A 19075-nucleotide genomic window follows, 5' to 3' on the forward strand; every position below is an offset into this window, starting at 1 on the left:
AGAGCATCTCTTATGCTACTTATTAATGTTTAAACATGTTTATTTCAAGTGACAGCAGTGCTCTTTGATAAGTAATGATCCAGGTAAAATAAAAATAGCTAACAAAGGAAAACAAGGTTGTTTGGCTGCTCTTCTGTCAAGCCGTTCTCAGAAGTCCAGCAATTAAAGGGGAACATATCCCTGCTGGAAAAGCTCAGTGAAGCTCAAGAAACGACAGTTTCGAGTTAAGAAACCCTTGGAGCTACATCCTCCCCCTGACCTTGGGATGTGCTGCTTGGTAATTTGGGCAGCAGGTTGGCTGAGATGGGACACTGATCCACTGAGCCTTTCCTGGGAACAGCAGGGCCACACTTTGTGCTCAGCTTCAGCTCTGCAGCACCAGCATCTGTGCTTAGAGATTCACTTTAAGAGCTCATTTTGCAAAATACTTGCTCATTATCGCCAACTAACCAGTGATTAAATAATCATATACTTTAATCTCAGACACCAGACAGCTTCCTTTGCCCGGGCTCTGAATTAAAGGGAGATATTTTCCTATGCTGGGCAGCAGCTTTATGGGGCCAAGAATTCACATCAGTCACGCTGAGCTCTCACGATGCACTGAAATCTATTTCTATCTTCCCTCAGTAAGTCTCAGCTCTAAAAGGTAGGTGGCTATCAGGTAACAGTAAAACAGTTTATCCAGTGCAGCTCATCCAAATTTTATGACAGAGATAGAGAGCGCTTTGCGGAGGTGGCTTAAAGCTATGGATGCTTGTACTGAACTCCTGCAATGTTTGCAAGGGTTCAAAATGATTTAATGGCACATCTGCTTCGGGTTTATGTTTTCCTGAGCAGCAGGATGCAGCAGAAGCAAGTGTATCACATTCCTTTTCTCCTCTGAGCCCCACTTCACAATTTCCATGCCAGGGGCAGACTCTACCCTACACAGGCATGGGATGGACAGATGGATGCTCTCCAACCCGCCCACTGGTCCAGCACAACAGGTTTTGTGGGAACTCTAGCAAACCAAATAGCACCAACTGCTGATGACAACCAGTAAGGAGGTAAATAAATTAACATACAATGGTGGGGATTTCCAGAGAGCCCCAAAGGAACCAGATCAACCTGAACTGAATTTCAATAGAAGCTGTAAGTCCCAGCCTAAAGAAAGATCCTGCTGTTTCTGCCAGCACTACACTGGTTCCCCTAAGAGCTCTGAAACAAGGACCTGATCCCTCTCCCAGTGAAGTTTGGAATTCCAGCAGTAGGATAAACGGTTTAGGAACAGGACTGTATAAAGATTTTGTCTGTAGCTACTAACTCTGGGACCAAGCAACCCTGGAAGATTCTGTGCAGCACTTTGTCTTCTCCCCTGGCTATTCCTTTGCAGCCAGAGAACCCATCTCCTAACACAGCCCCTCTGACACATGTTTAAGCTCCTGCCCAAAGTAGGCAGTGTTAGTCCTGTCTAACTATTGCAGAGGTTTGTGCTTTGCCTAAGGCTCATGTAAGCCCCACTAAAGCCCCCAAACAAAGCTTGAAATGCCATTGCTGCAGCGCACAGGATTAATGCTGGTCCTTCTGCAGAGGGGTGAATGTCATTTGCAGAACTGTGTTAATTCCTGATTTGAATTTAGATGATGTTTTTAAATAAGAAACAAGCTCAGAACATCCACTGGGAATCTGTGACTTGGATAAACCTTAGTAAGTCACTAAATAAAAGTTACTACTGGAAAAGTGCTCAGACTGCAGTGCTGGCTGTATAAAATTAATAATAATTATAATAATAACAATAATAAAGGAAGATAGGAAGATCACTTCTAGAGAATAATGGCTTCAGACTGCATATTATGGGCACAGCTGATGTATTCAGAATGCATTAATGAGCTCGAATCAGCACATTGAATCTACAAAATACACTCTCTCTCTTCACGAGAGGAGGAAGAGGAATTGGAAAGGAGGAGGCTCTACCTGGAATGGGGAGAGGGAAAGCCCTGGGGCAGTCTGGATCAGGACAACAGGGGTGACGAGACAGCAAAATCCTGCAGCTGTTCCAGCCAAACTCTCCCAGTGCTGACACTTGCTGTTGTGTGCCCTCAGCAATTCCTCCTGCACTCCATGGGTGCTAACAAAGCTCAGGGAACACCAGATTCCCCAGAATTTCCTGGCTGCCCCGGCACCACCATCAGTGCCATAAGACTTTTGCACAAGTCCTGTTTTTTTCTGGCTTACTTTTTTAAATGTAGGCACCACTAGATATTTACACCAGAGGAGCTGATTTCATACCATCTTACATTGATATATCTATTCCAAAATAACGTGAAAACCTTCACAGTCATCCTTTTCCTTGCACTAGGATGACGAATCTCCAGCAAATCTCCCTAAACCAGTGGTGTGTTAAAATAAAAGACAGTCCTACATTTATCTAGAAGGTGGTGGTGGGAAAATCTCCAAAGAGTGGAAAGGAAGTTTGGCATCTTAAATTGGATTAGCACCCAGCCCACATCTTTACATCGCTCCAAGCACGAGGAAGGCTTTCCAGAGAGAGAAAGCCACAGCTGCAGCAAAGAATTAAATTTAAAACACATTTCTTTTCAAAGTGGGCGAAAAACGTCTCAACTCCTAATCTTTCATATTGAGGACTTGAGTAAAATGGATGTTCTTTTCTTTTAAAAAAGTCATGCAATTCAATGTGATCCTTCCCAGCAGGCTGCATCTGTTTTAAATGTTTGCATTGAAAATGTGAAACCCTTCCCTCCTCCCCCTTAATTTTATCTAGAATTATGAATACTCCATTTGCTTAAACATATCCTTAACAGATGAGCCTCAGAAAACCACAGTGTTAATCTGGGACAATCTATGGCATCCTTCAGGATCCATCACATTTGGGAAGTGCCACGGAGGGGCTCGGTAGCTGCAGTCCACCCAGGCAGCAAGGAGGGAGAGGAGTCTGCAGGTAGAATTTAGGGCTGATGTGGGATTTCAGCTGTTTTCTGTGTTTCTGGCTCATCCACCACAGTAAAATCCTCTGAAATGCTCAGAGCAAAAGGGAATCAATCAGACTCCTGGAGCAGGTCAAGCCTTGCTGAGGAAGGACAGCATCTCTTAAGGAAAACGGGGCCAAGCTCCTGGCTTGGAAAATTCATATTATTACAGCGAAACATTAAGAGCAAGGATGAAGGAAAACCAAAAAGCACATCTCAGGGCAATGCTGCTTCTAGGAGTGAAAGCTACAAAATTCTGTAATTTAAAAGATAAGAATGTAGTAAGTTTTATAAAAAGAGACAAACAGTCCTTAGCAAATCCCACTGAAGGGGGTATATAAAAATAGTATAGCAGACAAAGGTTGAATAGATACATATTTTTAGACAAATGGAAGACCACTCAAGACCCAAATGATGATCTGGAATGTTCAAAAGCAGTTTATTGCTACAACAGGCTATGGATAAATAGGTACCACACAATTTTTTGGTGAAAAGATTAACAATACGGAGCAGATTATATGGAAACACAGAGCACTGGTTGTCAAAGACAGCTCAAAGCTGGAGAGGTAAGTGAACTAATGGCACCAGCATAACCCCAGTGAGCTGCAATGTCATGCCCAATTCCAGACAGCACAGCAGAGATGTGTCAGCACGGCTGCCCGGCAGTGGCTGCGATCCGGTCGCCAGCTCTCCTGCTCTTCCTTCACGGGCAGAAAGGACAGAAAATCCCAGCAACTTCCATGTTGACTGGGAGATCATCTTGATGGCCTGTGGCTGGAGAGCCTGAACTTTCTGACATTGGAAGTGACTGCTGCTCAGGCAAAATTACTCTTGAAATGTCAATTGAAATTCAGCGCTGGGGAACACAAAGCAACTCCCGGGGTAGGGGCAGCGATGTTCACTTGGCGGGCACAGCAACAGTCCTTCCATTAACTTACAGATCAGGAAAGAAATCCTGAAAGCCTTATGAATGGTTCCCTACAAACATCAACCTAATGTTCTGCAGTAATTACGGTGAAAATATAAAGTTAAGAAATGCTGTGAGGAGGAGAGGGGGAACAAACCCAGCAGACAACCTGATGAGTCAGTGCGTGCTGAAGCACCGACTGTTCCGAGGGTCGGGCTCCGGATGCGCCTCCCTGGGGATTTGCTGCAGCTTGTTTAGCTTTACCAGCAATTTTTCTATTGACCAGGTGGCTTATGTTGGAACATAACTGTAATGCTTGTACAGGGAGTAATAACAGGCAGGTATTCTGCAGAGAATGAAATATTGATGACCCCAGGGCCATCGGGGGTGCAGAAGAACAGGAACATGGTATGACAGAGCAGGGGACTCCCAAGGAGGGGGACAGATGCCATCCAGAGGGGTGCAGGTGTGGGAAGATAGGAATGGGGGCACAGGGTAATACTGCACACCTCCCCACGCAACAAAAACAGTTTTAGGGGTGACAGTGAGAATTAGGAGCAAGTATCTGATGTGCTTGAGATGCTGCATGTACAGTAAACACGGATACAACGTGCTGGCTCTAAGAAAGACAAGGTAAAAGCATGCTGGAAACTATAAATGTATTTATTATCCCAGGTGGATTCTAGAGCCCAGTGGAAGAAAGCACCAACTTCCACCTCCTGCTTCTCCCAGGAAGAAAGAATAAAAGCCACCATCAGCACCCTGCTCCTTCTGGAGGCAGCGCAGGACGCTGATGACTCACTGACTTTTTTCTGTAGATGTTTTTAAGAGCAGTCAGGGCTAGAATTAGAAAGAGAAAAGGCATTGGAGAAAAGGCATTTTTGAATGTACAGAAGGGTCAATAAGGCTACAGAGGGGTAAAAACCCCTACAAGACTGCAATTTCCATCTACAAAATTGGTCTGTTTGGTTGAATTTGAATTGAACTCCTGGTTGCACCTCCACTTCTGGGCAGCCTTTGAAGTGCAGTACAGAAAGCCTGACACGCCTGCAGGGGAGCCAAGAAAGAGAAAAAGAAACCCCCAAACTTAGCCCTGTTCCTGCTTTCTCCCAGGGAGCACTGGAAGGGTAAGCAGAGAAAGGCACAGATGTTAGGAAATAGGTGTTTAGCAACATATAACTTATTGCTGAGACCTCCTGTAGCAGGATTTTTTTTATTTTCCTTTTCTTTTCCTATAATAAGTAGAGTTGGACTAACAATAACCATTTCATTAGAAGGTTAAGATTTCAATTACACTGACAATACATTCTCAGCTTTGCAAATAAGATGCATTTTCTTTTGCTCATAGCAACTTTCCAAATGCAATGCTGCACTAACTAGTGACTTACAAAACACTTGGATTCCTCCAGAACCTCAGACTAGATGGCCTCAAGGATGATGGACAGTGCATCAAAAGAGCAGCAAGTCTGGAGATTTCCTTAGTTTCCTATGCAGGACACAAACCCCATTCCCTGTGCTTCACTTTCATTGGTCACAGAAGAATAAAAAGTGCAGTGAGTGCAAGAAGAACTACAGAGACAAAAGACAAGATATTTTCTTAGCCCCCAAACCATCACTGTGACCACGCAGAGATCAGGGATGAGAGGCAGGCTGCCAGTGTACCGAGAATGAACTTCTCTTTCAGGGGGATATTTGCAATAGCACTCAAAGACTGAAGCTGGGAGATTAGTTGGCTATTTTATGTAAGAAAGATTGCCTGAATAATCAGTTTTTCTGATGTTGCCATGTCTTTTCATTTGTTAGCGTGGAGCATAATTGCTTCTTGTAAAGCTGAATGACTTTAAATTAGATGGAAAGATGGTCACTGCAAAGATAATTTTGAACATTCCCATTCAAAGCTGTAGGTTTAAAAATACGAGTTGAAATGCAACTGAATAATTGATCTGGCAGCAGTCACTTAATTTGTCCCCTTTCTTTTGTTTCTTCCTTGCTACATGCTTTTAAGTTACCCCAGTACGTACATCCATGGCAAATGAAAAGCAGGAAAATAAATACATTTATCTAATCAACCCCTTGCCGGAGCTGAAAGCCTTCAGTACAGTCTACGCCAGCGATTAAATCCAGATTACATTAAAACAAATTTGCCATGTCACTCCTAATACTTCTATTTGGCAATGACCCAAATATTTTTGCTTGGTTTTTATCCTCTCTCCAAACACAGACCAATGTCAGACTCACCCTGGCTGGAGGGGCCCCTGTGTTCCCTGTTCGTAGCAGGACCAGAGCAGGTTGTCTGTGGCTTTGTCCAACTGTGGCTTCAAAATCTCCAAGGGGAGAAACGGGATCTGTTCTTCCCCTACCTGCAAGCTTTCTATGTGTCAGAGCTATTCATAACACTCCTCAAAGTCATGGTTTGATCACAGCCACCAAAATGACTGTTTCTCACCACCCGACTCAGCCGAGCTTTGCCATCGAGCATTTCGCCTCTCTCCGTTCTACCCCTCTTTCCAAAATTACTTGCTCCCTCACTTCTTTCCTCTCTACCAAAGGGCTTCCCATACTCCTGAAGGCACCTACCACCCTGGCTGCAGGAATTCTGCAGCTGGTATTTATACAGCAAGGTACTCAGCGCTGCCTTTTATCTGGAAATGCAAAGCCGCTCCAGTTTCAGCGCAGAGCCCGAGGGGCAATCCCTGCCAGCCGGGAGCAGGGAGGAAGCTGCCACATAAAGGATGGTGGAAGCAAAGAGAAGAGACTCCTGCTGCCACCTTTGATCGACAAACAACTTCAGCCACTTGAAAACTTAAGGAGGGCTCGGGGTCATTTCTTCCTCCCGTGTGCTCTGCTCTGCTTTCAGCCCGCGGATGATGAGACGCTGCCGACGAAGATGACGCATCGGGGAGAGGAGATTTTAGTAACTGGGGCGGAGGAGGAGAAGCAGCAAGTGGTGAGAGGGGGAGGAAAAGGAGCCTATATAAAGCAGCAAAATTCAGAAACAGTCAATGCTTTCTCAGAAGAGAGAAATGAAAGAGGGAAAGAGCAAAGTTCGGGGAATTTTGGAACCACCAGATACATTATGAAAGTGAACTGAGACCCAGCCACATCTTGAAACAACAATCGTCCCATGGATCAGACTCAAAACCAAGACATGTCCATCCCACCACTTTTCTGAAATGGAATCAAATCTTCAGGCCTCGATCCCACATTATCACAGAATAGTTAAGGTTGAAAGGGACCTCTGGAGATCATCCACTCCAACTCCCTTGCCAAGGCAACGTTACCTACAGCAGGTGACACAGGAATGTGTCCAGGGGGGTTTGGAATGTCTCCAGAGAAGGAGAATTCATGACCTCATTGGGCAGCTGTTCCAGTGCTCAGCCATCCTCAACGGAAAGAAGCTCTTCCTCATGTTGAGGTGAAACTTCTTGTGTTTTGATTTATGGCCATTGCTGCTCAACTTGTCACTGGGCACCACTGGGAAGAGTCTGGCACCATCCTTTTGGAGCCCAACTTTGAGGTATTTATCTGCATTAGTCTAGAGAAGACTGAGAAGGGATCTTGTTAAACAGGCCCAGTTCCCACAGTCTCTCCTCATAACAGAGATTATCACAGAAATCAGTGGTCTCCCAAGGTCTGAAATTCAAGGAAAGTGTTTGCAGAATTATTGCACTGAGACCACACAGCAAGGTAATGCACCAGGTGTCCCCAGCAAAGCACCAAGCCCCAGCACAGCTTCTGCTTTTCAAACTGCACTGAAAGAACTAAAACATCACCAGATCTTCCAGCACGGCCTTCAGAAATGTGAAACTGGGAAAAGACTTAACTGTGGGACTAATGGACCCAGGATCCCATTTGGCTGTGTGTCTCATCTTGCAGGAATGCTCCTGCCTCACTCAGCCAAGGCGCTCAAAGTTTGCACCAGCAGATACTGAGAGATAATAAATGCAGAAACAACTGCTGCTCAATCACGCGTATGAAACAGCACACATAATTAGAGCTGCCTGGATGTGCAAAGGCTCAAAATTAAAAGTCAGCAACTTCTACTGCTACTTCTTGATTTTGGCAGGTTTCGCTTTCCCACTTGGCATCCTCACAATGTCTTTGGTGAAAACTAAGATAACAGTCTTGATCACTGAGCACTTGTTTTTTGTAAACACACATGTGTGTTCATCAGATAAATAATCCAGTACCTGCTGCACATTTAACCTCTCTGTGACTGTGCAGAGCATTTACCCAAGTCCTGCAGAGTCCTTAGTCCCTGCATCCCACCCACCCCAGAGCCTGCTACATGCTGGCTCATCCTTCGTGCTCGCGGCTTGTTTTCTCATCCATTCACACAATGTGCTTCCAAGGCTGGGTTTTACTGGCACAGATCCCTAAAATGTCTTCCCAAACACATACAGTACTGCTAGGAGAGCCATCGTGACAGATAATAGCGCTCTTATGGCAAGAACAAATCATCTTTAACTTATGTTTTCTTTAACTCTTAAGTTTGTTTTCGGCAATTCTGAAGTATCACTAACCACAGGTTCCCAATGTCTGCCTTTGAGAGGGAAAGGAGTGGGGGGGAATCTCCTGTTGATTAATTAAGGCGCAAATGTACACACTTCTGTTTAAAGCAATTTGACTATTGATGCTAAGACAGCTCAAGGAACTGATGACCTGGTCAGTCCTTGGACTGAAATCTGGAACCATATAACTGGAACACCAGCATATTCCCATGGCCTATCAACCAAACCAGGGCAGCAGGGGCTCTGGCAGCAGCCAGACACATTGTTTCCCAGACAAGCTGCTCCTTTGATGGGTTACCCTCTCACTTATCCCGAAGTCAAACCTACATTAGCTTTCTGTTTTCACTGTCAGCATCCAGCAGTAAATTCTCCCAGAAGCTATGACACCCATCACAAACTTCAGTCCAGCTCAGACACCCTCAGTCCGGCCACAATCGATATTGCACATAATTTCCTCAGAATCCCTTTCTGCAGAGTAGTGCAGTACTCATGGGAATCAATACTTTACAACTCTTTAGAAAAAGAAGCAGCTAATTTGAACTGTTAATTAACCCCAAAGACTCACAGTCCAAATCCCCTCCTCCCATGCTCCCTCACCGAGGGATCTGCTCCCCGTCCATTCCCCTGCACACACCAAAGACCTGCTGCTCACTTGCAAATACGGAGCCCTCAACTTTTACAGGAATCCTCCTGAGCCCAAGTCCTCCCTGAATAAGAGATGGAGAGCAATTTTAAAACACATGCTATTACAAATGCCAGTAACAGCTAAATTCCCACTCCTGTGCAAAACTCCCATAGAATAACCGGGGGAAAAGGTACGGCCTTTACATGGCCTCACCACGGACGGTAGCAAAGATTTACTAGCAAAGGGCAGTAGTGAAGTCTTCTACCTCTCAAATTTTATTGCTCTTACATAATATGCTATCATGCATTTACCAGCACGCTGTGAAGCGCTGTCATAAATATTTAAACTGCAGTGACAAGTAAGAGAGCTGTCGGTCGCTCCCCGTGTTCCTGGTTTTCGCTGCTCGCTCTCCTGGGCCCACGGAGAGGGAAGTTATTGATGTGCAGAAAATAAAAGCTCCAAGTGTGAACCAAACCAGATGCATATCCCTGACTTTCAGCAAAGCAAAAGGGATTTAACTTGTTATTAAAAGTCTTTCTACACCGGGGCCTCTCATGGTTGTTACGGCCAGGCCTGCCACCAGCAAGGCTCCCCTCCCCACACACGTGCCTGGCTGCATTAGTTATTACATTTGATAGCTTTATGGTATTATTTGAAGCTTGCTATTTACCTAGTTACACAAGACCCAGAGGCTTAGACCCTGCTCTCTGCCTGGGCTGCAAATCTCTGCAACTACCTCCAAAATAGCCCAGATTTTATGACCCATTAGGCTTAATGATAAATCCTTGGATTTATGTTCCGGGCTAGTGAGCAATGAGAGATCAAGGCTAAGCTTTGATTTATCTGCGGGCCAAGGGAGATGGTTATTTCTATAATTTTGTTTTCCTCATCATTTGCCATAATGACTGCAAAGCTCTGCTGTGACATCATGACAATTTTTTGCTGTATCTACGTCAAAATCAATACCACACTTGGTCCTTTCACACCCTCTCCCACCAGGATGGGGTAAATCCAGCTACAGACTAGCTAACTCCAGATCCTCCTGGTGCATGGAAGGCAATGGTTTCCAACCTGCAAATACTGCTGGAGGTGGGACAATGGTCTGTGAATGAAGACTGTTCTGCTTTGAACCAGGTTTGTACATTTGTGGTGCTTTACATGCAATGCCAGCGGTGCCTGGAGTTGAGATAAATTTTGCTTCACAGTGTTTTAAATCCAGAACCATGAAAAGAACAGAGGGTACTTTGGAGAGATGCTACTCAGCATGGTCCAGTATCTGCATTGATTGGTCTCCTGTTTTAACAGTTTCTCTGAAAACCCACGCCTATGGAATCCGGGGAATGGAGGAAAATCTCCAATTTGCTCTCCAAATCTACTTTAAAAGAAATAAAGAGAAAATTAAATGCCCCGTATTATAGGCAAAAGTCTTGAGAAATGGCCCATAAGGACCACAAATTTTCATGCAACTCAGAGTTTCACACCTGCCTGGCTTTAACACGCTCATCACAAAGCCAGGCTCTGCACATTTCAGGGCTGGCCCAAGGCTGGTTATTGGCTTCAGCAAGGACAGGTGGGTGCATCACGGAATGACAGGGCAAGAGACAGGAAAAAAGTTAAAGAACATCACGATATTACAGAGCTAATCATGCCCCAAAGTTATTTTCTTCAAAGATTATTACACCTTTTTGACTATGTTGTGCAAGTCCACTAATACTACTGAAGTAATACTGAGAAAGGATAGAAAAAGTAAACATTAAAGGGCAAATTTTGAGCAGCTCAAGTTTGCACAGCAAAGAGGATGCCTAATATAAAGGGAACTTGTCAGGGGAATGGCACATTATCCAATCTTTTTCTTGACTGACAGCTTGACAGTCTCTCACCCATTTAAAAAAAAAGTCTTTAAAAAGCAGTAGTTAACAATTATCGCCAATTTTCCTATTAATTCCATGGAAAAATAGGTGGAGTTTAATTTCTAGCTAAATCAGGACTGTTGACTGGTTTTCTTCCTCACACAGAATCGGAAATGGAAGAGAAGTAGCGAGATGCTGTTAGATCAGTAGGAGGAGATACCAAAAAGCAAAGTAAACAGGAAAAGAAATTGTGTAAGAATAAAAATAGCAAAAGCAATGGAACAAAACCTCACAGAAATCCCTTAACTCTCAGCTAAAGGTTCTTCCCAAGTAGCAGCATCAGGTTGTTGAGCAAAAAATGCAAAAACAAAGTACTGTGGACCAAGTCCTACCAGATGCTGAGGAAAAAGTCAAAATGCTTCTTCAAGCAGAAGTTTATGACAAACGTGAGCCACAGAGGTACTGGTTTCTCCCACCCCACAAACAGTACCAGGGATCTGTCACACTGATGATGTCCAAATTCAGACTGGATTGCCCAAGAAGAAAGAAGCCCTGGCTTCAAGCTGAGTTCATGAGAAGAGAAGGCTTTAGGGTGATCTAGCTGGGGTCTTTCAGTGCCTGAAGGGAGCCTACAGGAAAGATGGAGAGAGACTATTTACAAGGGCATGGAGTGACAGGACAAGGGGGGATGGCTTTAAAATGAAAGTAACTAGGTTCAGATTAAATATTAGGAGAAATTCTTCACCATGAGGGTGGTGAGGCACTGGAACAGGTTGCCCAGAGAAACTGTGGATGATTCCATTCTGTGATTCATTACAGCAAACCTTTCTCTTGGAAAGCAGCAGCCCTGCTGATGGGCAACACATTCCACACTCCTCTCCCCGAAAAGAGGAAAAAACATCCACTTCTGGTTAGCCTATTAAGAAATTAAGTCACTTTTCAGCTAGCAACGCTCTGCATCAGTGTTTAAATTATTTATCTCACGCCTTGTACTCCTAAGTACTCGAAAAGCCCTACTTAGTCTCTCTGTGAATCTTCACAGCGCTAAGAGTTGGTTCTTGAAGAGATTGGGTAGGAAAGCACTGGTGTGTGATGGATCTTGCAGTTTCAGTAGTTTCTGTATTGCATCTGTAATATAATGGAAAATGAGAGACATGCTTGTGTCCCTCATAAAAGCCCTGCCCAAGTAAAGCATTTCTCTTGCTTTCCAGGACTCGACTCTCACCTCCATCCAAGTGGAGGCCTCTTCTGTCTCATCCCTAGGAATAAATCCTCCGTGGCACACAGGCACGTGGTTTTGCACGTGTTTCCCCAGGCAGTCTATAGGGTCTGCATTACACCATCTGCTTTAAACTGAGCCCTGTCATCAATACTCAGTTTTGGCAGGAGAGCCACTGGCAGTAACTACTTTCCTTCACTGCCAACCCCTGCCTGACTTCCAGTAGGACGGGGCTCTTTCCATGGAGCCACGTGACTGCAGTAACAGACATCCATACACGGGATTTTTCTAATTTGTTTGCTTTTCTACTTCTCATCCTTCATTTACTGTCCTAAAAATGTCAGAACAGAGAGCAGAACTTAAAAGGCAATCACCACCTGCAACCGTTGTAGCAACACTAAGCTATTTTGGCAGCCAGGCCTCTCTCAACACATGCTCACGGGGCCCATATCCCTCGTGCTGGGAAGATGCAATACAGTCCCTGGCTTATGGTTGCATCATTCCAAGCTCCTGCATAAAACACGGGAGCACCCAGAGATTTCCTAGAGCAGCCGATGGCTCAGATTACAGCCACTGCCGTGGCACTGGAGCACTTCCCAGTAGCACACTAAACTTTATGTTTCCAGCATAAAATCCCTGGTGATGTTGCTTCCCCAAACCCTGCCGGCACATCCCACGGCACAGACGGTGCTTCCCAACCAGCCACCCCACCTTGGTCTCAGTTGCAGTTCAGCCACGGGATTTTCTGCCCTTTGATTATTTTTTCCCCTGTGACACCAAAGCACAAATAGAAAGAAGTTTTGTTATTTGGAAAAGAGGAGTTCAGGGCCTGCACCAGAGACAAATTCATGTGCCGTTACTTTATTCTTTCCTGCATGCTTCAAAATCTGGGAGAGAGGCAGAGCTCAGGGTGCATTTACTTTGTTCTCATCCTGCTCTCAGGAAAACCTTCCTGTTTCTTCAGCCTAGAATATCACGTTTTTCTATACAACCCAAAACCAAATACCCTCCAAAGCCCATGAGAAATGCTGAAAATCTGTTGGCTTTGGATAACTTGTCTTTACACCCAAGTGAGAAACAAGTTTCATACATGCTAACCCAGGTTTCTGTGGCCTTGGCAGGATTTAGTTGAAAAAACAAACCATTTAAACATTCTGATAGTTTACTTACATTTCGTTATGCGCCCAGTAACAACCCTTTGGAACTATACCTCATTTCTATGTCCTTCAGCTGTATCTTAAGAGCCCTTCTATGAGCAGTGTGTAGAAGATGCACCAAAAATATTTTAAATGTATTTATTTACGCGGCCCAAGTAACCCAATGTGGCATTAAGCATTGTTTTCATAATCCCGTAAAGTACTAAAAGCCTCCTGGGACGGATTGAGCCTCTTCAGCTCAGGACCAGAGAATTCTGCACCTTTGGAAAAAATTAAAACTAAACACCTAAAGTGCTTTTCAAAAGCAATTATCATAATCCCTGCTGTTACCCAGAGGGAAGCAGTGGCATGCAGAGGTTAAATAACTTCTTGGAGGTGGTTCAGCGAGCAGCACAGCCCGGATTAGAGTCACCGTGCCTCCTGACTTCCAGCTCCAGGCTCAGCCCAGCACCTTAAATAGCTGCAGTGCAAGTAATTAGCTCTGTCCCCTGGGCACGCATCTAACTCAGGGAATGGGAAAGCTGGAGTTCAACCTAATGGTACAAAACTTTCTATGGAGAATCCCTGGAAAGAAACGTTAAGTTTTAACCACTCTGACCTGATCAAGCTGTGCCAAGGCAGAGGGGAAAAGCTGCTGTGCAGATTTTACTGCCACCAGCTTGGGACAAGTGAATTATTCACATGCAGCAGAGCATGTCACAATAAAAGGTTTATAGGGGCTATCACCAGGAACATTCCTGTGGCGTTTATTCATTCCAGTATTTGTTTGTTGGCATTTCTTTTGTCCTCTCCTCTGTCACCAGGGACCTCTCCACCCTTCCCTTTGTGGGGTACCTTTCCTTCGAGGAAAAAAACCAAAATTTTTGCCATGTGAGTGTTTTAGCGACACTGCACATTTTTATTTACATTGTTATTTTGCACAAATGTGTATTTCCACAGGGATATGTGGCACATGTGGTTTTCCCCCACCAGAGGTGACTGTCTATGTCTACTTCCTCTATTCCCTTGCCTACAGCTGCAGCATCTCCTTTACTTCTTTAGCTGCCTCCAGCAGGGAACAATAAATCCAACACACTTGGAAAAAGGAAAAAAAAATCTCTAGTGCTATTTTGGGCATCCAAGTTCTTTGGCTTAAGCTATTTTTGGAAGGGCATCTTTGTTCAGCAAAATCAGAACTCCCAGCCCTGTGACACGGGGGCAGCGCGTCCCGCTGCAGGCGGAGCCGTTTGCCAGCGGCAACCTCCAACGGCAGGGCTGGCACGCAGAGCAAAGCCAGGACAGCCCAGAGGGAAAACGATGGGAGACAGGATTTCACTTCCACTCTCCATCACTTGTGTGTCTGTGAGCAAGTCACGCCGCTCCTCTCCCGGGAGTTTCGGCCATGCCCACCCCGGCACACGGCAGATGCACAAACAGGACGGGTGCACCTCATTCCATAAGCTCCCCATGGGGAAAACATGTCTTACTACCTGTCCTGGCAGCCTCCAGCCCTACCAGGACCCCAGTCCTGGTGGTTCATTAGACACAAATATTAATTTGTATACACAGCTCATGTTTTTATAAAAGTTTTGCTTAGGAGATAAGAAAGGTCACAAATAGGAAATAGCAGCCCAGCTTGCAAAAGATCTAAACAGGATTCATACATTTCTGCTTTGTTCATTTGATTTTAAAAGATATTCATGCTCTGTGTGCTCTGAAACAATAATTCCCTTTGTACTTCCATCAGATGCACCTTCCAACACCAACAGCACTCTTATATGGCCCAGAAAAAAAAAATAGTTGGAAAAGACGCAAAAAAGCTGACTTGGTATGTTGTGGCTGGCTCTGCACAAGGCAATGGGAGCACACCCTTCTCACATCACTGCATTCACAGGCACCACTGGGAAAGGGATAATCTTTGAACCTGTAAGGCACAAGGCTTGGCTTAAAGCTGGCATTTTGTGCCAGGGCTGCAAGACAGCTGCTTTCAACAGGCAGGGATGAACCACACGAGAACCACACACTGTGGCTGGTCCTAGACCAGGAGCCCTGGCCACAGTCCTGCCCTCTGAGTTGCTTCTCTCCAGGAAAAAAAGAAAAAAAAAAAAAGCAAAGTTAAACATTTAATTGGAGAGAAAATATTTTGTTTTCTTGGTTGTTGGGACAGCCTTCCAAACGCAACACTGAGCCCTCCTGGGCTTGGTGACAGGAAGGCTGAAACACCAGCACTAACAGCTAATTCTCCAGTGAATCTCTGTGGCCTAAAAGATTAAAGGCTTAATTAGAGTTACCTGAACATTAAATACCACTAAAGTGCACTGAAAGCTGCTCTAAGTGGGGATGGGGGGGAGAAGCCTTTTAAAGAGGCTCATAACTAACTGGGGTTAGTTAGACGTAACTATGGGGTTTATGCACAGTTGTTACTGGTTTTGAATCATTCTGCTTTTCAGCTCTTTTGCCTTGACAATAAAGCCAATGCAGCTGTGCATCAGGCAGTGCTCTGGCACACCTCATCACCAACCACAGCTGAATTTAATGGGGGAAGCTGTCTTAAATACATCAAGCTTTGTATCTAGAAAGAAGGGAGGCACCCTATGAAACTCCTACTGAAGAAGACACACACCTGAACTAGACACCAGAGAAGTTACAAGGGAGGATGCCATTGAAACCGAGGCTCTACTGTCATGCCATTCCATTTTTGAGCAAACAGTTGTTTAAAACAACTTTCTCGCTTTAAATTGCTATGGAGAGTAGTAAAACCCTATGTTTAACAGATGGGAAAAATAAGAGTATAACTGGAATCCCTCCAGGTGTGAGGGATACCAAACACCTGAAGTTTCCATCACCGCTCTCCTGGTTCCACCTGGCTGCAGTCACTGACCATCCTACCCTGACAAGAGAGGTTTTGCTCAGCTTCCCCCAAAACCTGGCCAAACCCTGCAGCAGACCCAACAGGCCAAGTCCACTGACTTCAGCAAGAAGCAAAGCAGAGACAGCCCCAAAAATGCCTCCAGGATGGCCAACCAGCAGCATGAGTCAGCAATGCTAATGCTAGGAGCAGGGTTATCCCAAGGAGATATTTTGGCAAGAGGTTTTGTTTGAGCTTTATGCATATTTCTGAAACTCTTCAGCTGCTGGTACCCACAAACACCTGTTAGGAGTTTCAGCACATGCCACACAACAGACTTGTGTTTGTAGCTTTTACACAGTAAACCGGTAAAACCAGAGTGAATTCAGGTATTTGAACAAGTAGGTGCCAAACACTTCAGATTCTTAACTGGAGCAGCTTCAAAGCAATAACTGAGTTTAATTGTCAAGTGTGAGGGTGATTAGAGGAGAAGTAGAGATGCAGGTGCTCTTCTGCTCCGTTTTTCCTGTTCTTTTTCCTATACATCCCTGAAACAGCTGACACCTGTGCCCCTGACAGATCTGTGCCAGCATCACCTCTTGGGCTTCAGCCACAGGAGCTGGAGTCCTCCTTTAACTCAGCTTTAAGCCCAAAATACATGACTGATGTTGAAGAGAACAGTTTGTCTCCCCCATTTCAGTAGCAAATCTGGGGTCAGAGGTGATGCCAATCACATACGGCAAAAACTCTGACTTGGTGTTAACTACCACCATGAGAAGTTTATTATCAGCTGATTGACAGTAGTAGTTGACACTGGGGAGCAAGTTTCTTACAAAGCATTTTATTTCCTAAATATCAGTTTTCAAAGTAGGAGTTGCCACACTCACTCACTTTGGCAAATAATAATTGAGAAGTAAAATGTTTTGCAGGAACTTTGCCTGTTATACACCTCCATTTTAGAACCAGCCATCGGGATGCTGAGAACTCACTGAAAGCCAAACATTGACTTACTGTGAGCATTCATGGCTGATGAAGATGTCAAGGAAAAAAAAAAAAACAAAAAACCAAACCCAAACAGAAAAGCTACTGGGAAGCAAACAGAGGTGCCAAAGCAATAAGGGAATCAAACAAGCAGTGGGATTTACTAGGTCTGGCTCAGCAGGGGGTTGCCAAGGGAATTTGCTGATGACTCGTAACAGGGTTCTCCACAACAGGCCTGCCGTGGTCTCTCCGTGCCACCGCTTCCCTGAGGGAAATGACTCCTCGGAGGGCTCTGTTAAGTGCGGTTCACCAGGCGCTACAGACGAGCGACACACACCCCCCTCCGGGTCTGGTGAGCCCTCATCTCCTCAGAACAAGGTTAGAAAACTACACGAGTGTGTAACAGCACTCAGGGCTCCTGCACAAAGGGGAGGCAGGACTACGGCACACTCGTCTAAAATCACTTGATGAAAATTAATCTCCGCTAGAAGTCACGGTCTCACTGGGATCAAAACCATTTGTAAACGTGTTTGAAGCAGGGGGAAGGAGAAAGTTTAGCTTCACCACTCTCAATGTGAGAGTGAGTCTTTCCCTCAACTCAGACTGTATTTTTGCTCGGTTTATCTCCAATTAATACATGTGACAGCATAAATACATAATCCCACACTGAACAAAGACCTTCCATACACCTGAAACGAGCTCCAGCAAAAAAAATGTTACTAAACCACAGAAAACAGACAATGAGGCGAACCACAAAGAGTAACTCCCAAAGCTTTACCTGGCACAGCAGCAGCAGCTCTGAAACCGGTGCCCTACCCCTTGCAGACAGGTCCCTCATCCCCACCTGCAAACCAGGAGAGCAGCTGCTCACCATGGGAGGATCAGCACACGGGTAACCCCCCTGTAGCAGAAGCAGCACTGGATCAGCAGGAATGCAAAGGGCCATTTTGTGAACCTCAAACTGGAACAGAGGAGCTCCTATTGCTTCTGCTCAACCTCACTCCTGGGGGTGCAGACGGCCAGGGAGCCCCGCGAGTGGCACGAAATCCACTCTTTACATCAAAAACATCATCCTCACGATTCCCCAACGCTTCCAGACGCATCCTCCACCACAAGAGGTCTGTCCCCGGCAGCAGCAGCGATGCTCACAGCCATCAACACCGGCTTTCACACAGGGCAGGGGAGCTCGGCTCCCTACTGCAGCCCTAAGCAGCGCCGTTTAAAGTTTCATGGTACAATAAAGGCAATAAATTAGGAGCAATGATTCCTTAAGTGCTGTCTGGGCAGCAGGGACCACTGAGATCTATCTCAACACAGGTACCAACTCTCCTCCTTCATTTTGCAAATACAAAATTCTAAAACGAAGGGGAAAGGTTACCGGCAGAGTGGTCTCGCTGCTGGTCCCTCTCGAGTTAGGGGGAATGTTATCCTTACTGGCAATGACAGCCCATCTGATCTAACGCTGAATATTTGGGGAGAAAAAAAAATTCCATTGTTTCTTTATGTTAACAGAGGGCTGGTGTGTAACAAAGAGGAAGAAAGGCAGTCTGCGTGCTGCTGGCGGGTTGGTAAGAAATTCTCAAGGTCTGATCGATACCATGAAAAAAACACCTCTCCTGGTCTGAGGCTGGAGCGTTACTGAAGCACGGCAGTCACTATGCAGCTCATTTTCTTTAGGCACGATGATCTGAGGCTAATGAACACAGAAAGAAGAGCGGAGTCGATTGCAGGCATGCCTAACCCTTTATATGAAGGAAAAATCCCCAAACGAGCGAGCAAAGGTATAGAGGCGCATGCAGGAGCATTTCCAGGCGCATTTCCAGGAGCGGTTGCACGGCTCTCTGGGTACCTGCTACCTGGGGGAAACCCAAAAGCACATGATATTCACAGAAAGTTGGGCGCAACTTCTGGAAAAAAAATGACAAAAACCAAAACGCCCTTGGGGAAAGAAAAAAAAGAAAAAAAAAAAAGCCATTGTTGTGGGAAATCCCAGCAAAGCATTTAAAGCAAATGGTCGCCGTAGGTGATTTCG

General features: G+C 45.2%; 1 protein-coding gene across 5 annotated transcripts in view; it reads right to left on the reverse strand.

Annotated features, from left to right (window-relative positions):
* Window positions 1–19075, reverse strand: part of PAK5 (p21 (RAC1) activated kinase 5) — a 199506-nt gene that overhangs the window by 68168 nt on the left and 112263 nt on the right. The gene's annotated exons all lie outside the window — the stretch shown is intronic.

This window comes from Chiroxiphia lanceolata, chromosome 3 (assembly GCF_009829145.1).
Source record: "Chiroxiphia lanceolata isolate bChiLan1 chromosome 3, bChiLan1.pri, whole genome shotgun sequence".
Taxonomy (NCBI): Eukaryota; Metazoa; Chordata; class Aves; order Passeriformes; family Pipridae; genus Chiroxiphia; species Chiroxiphia lanceolata.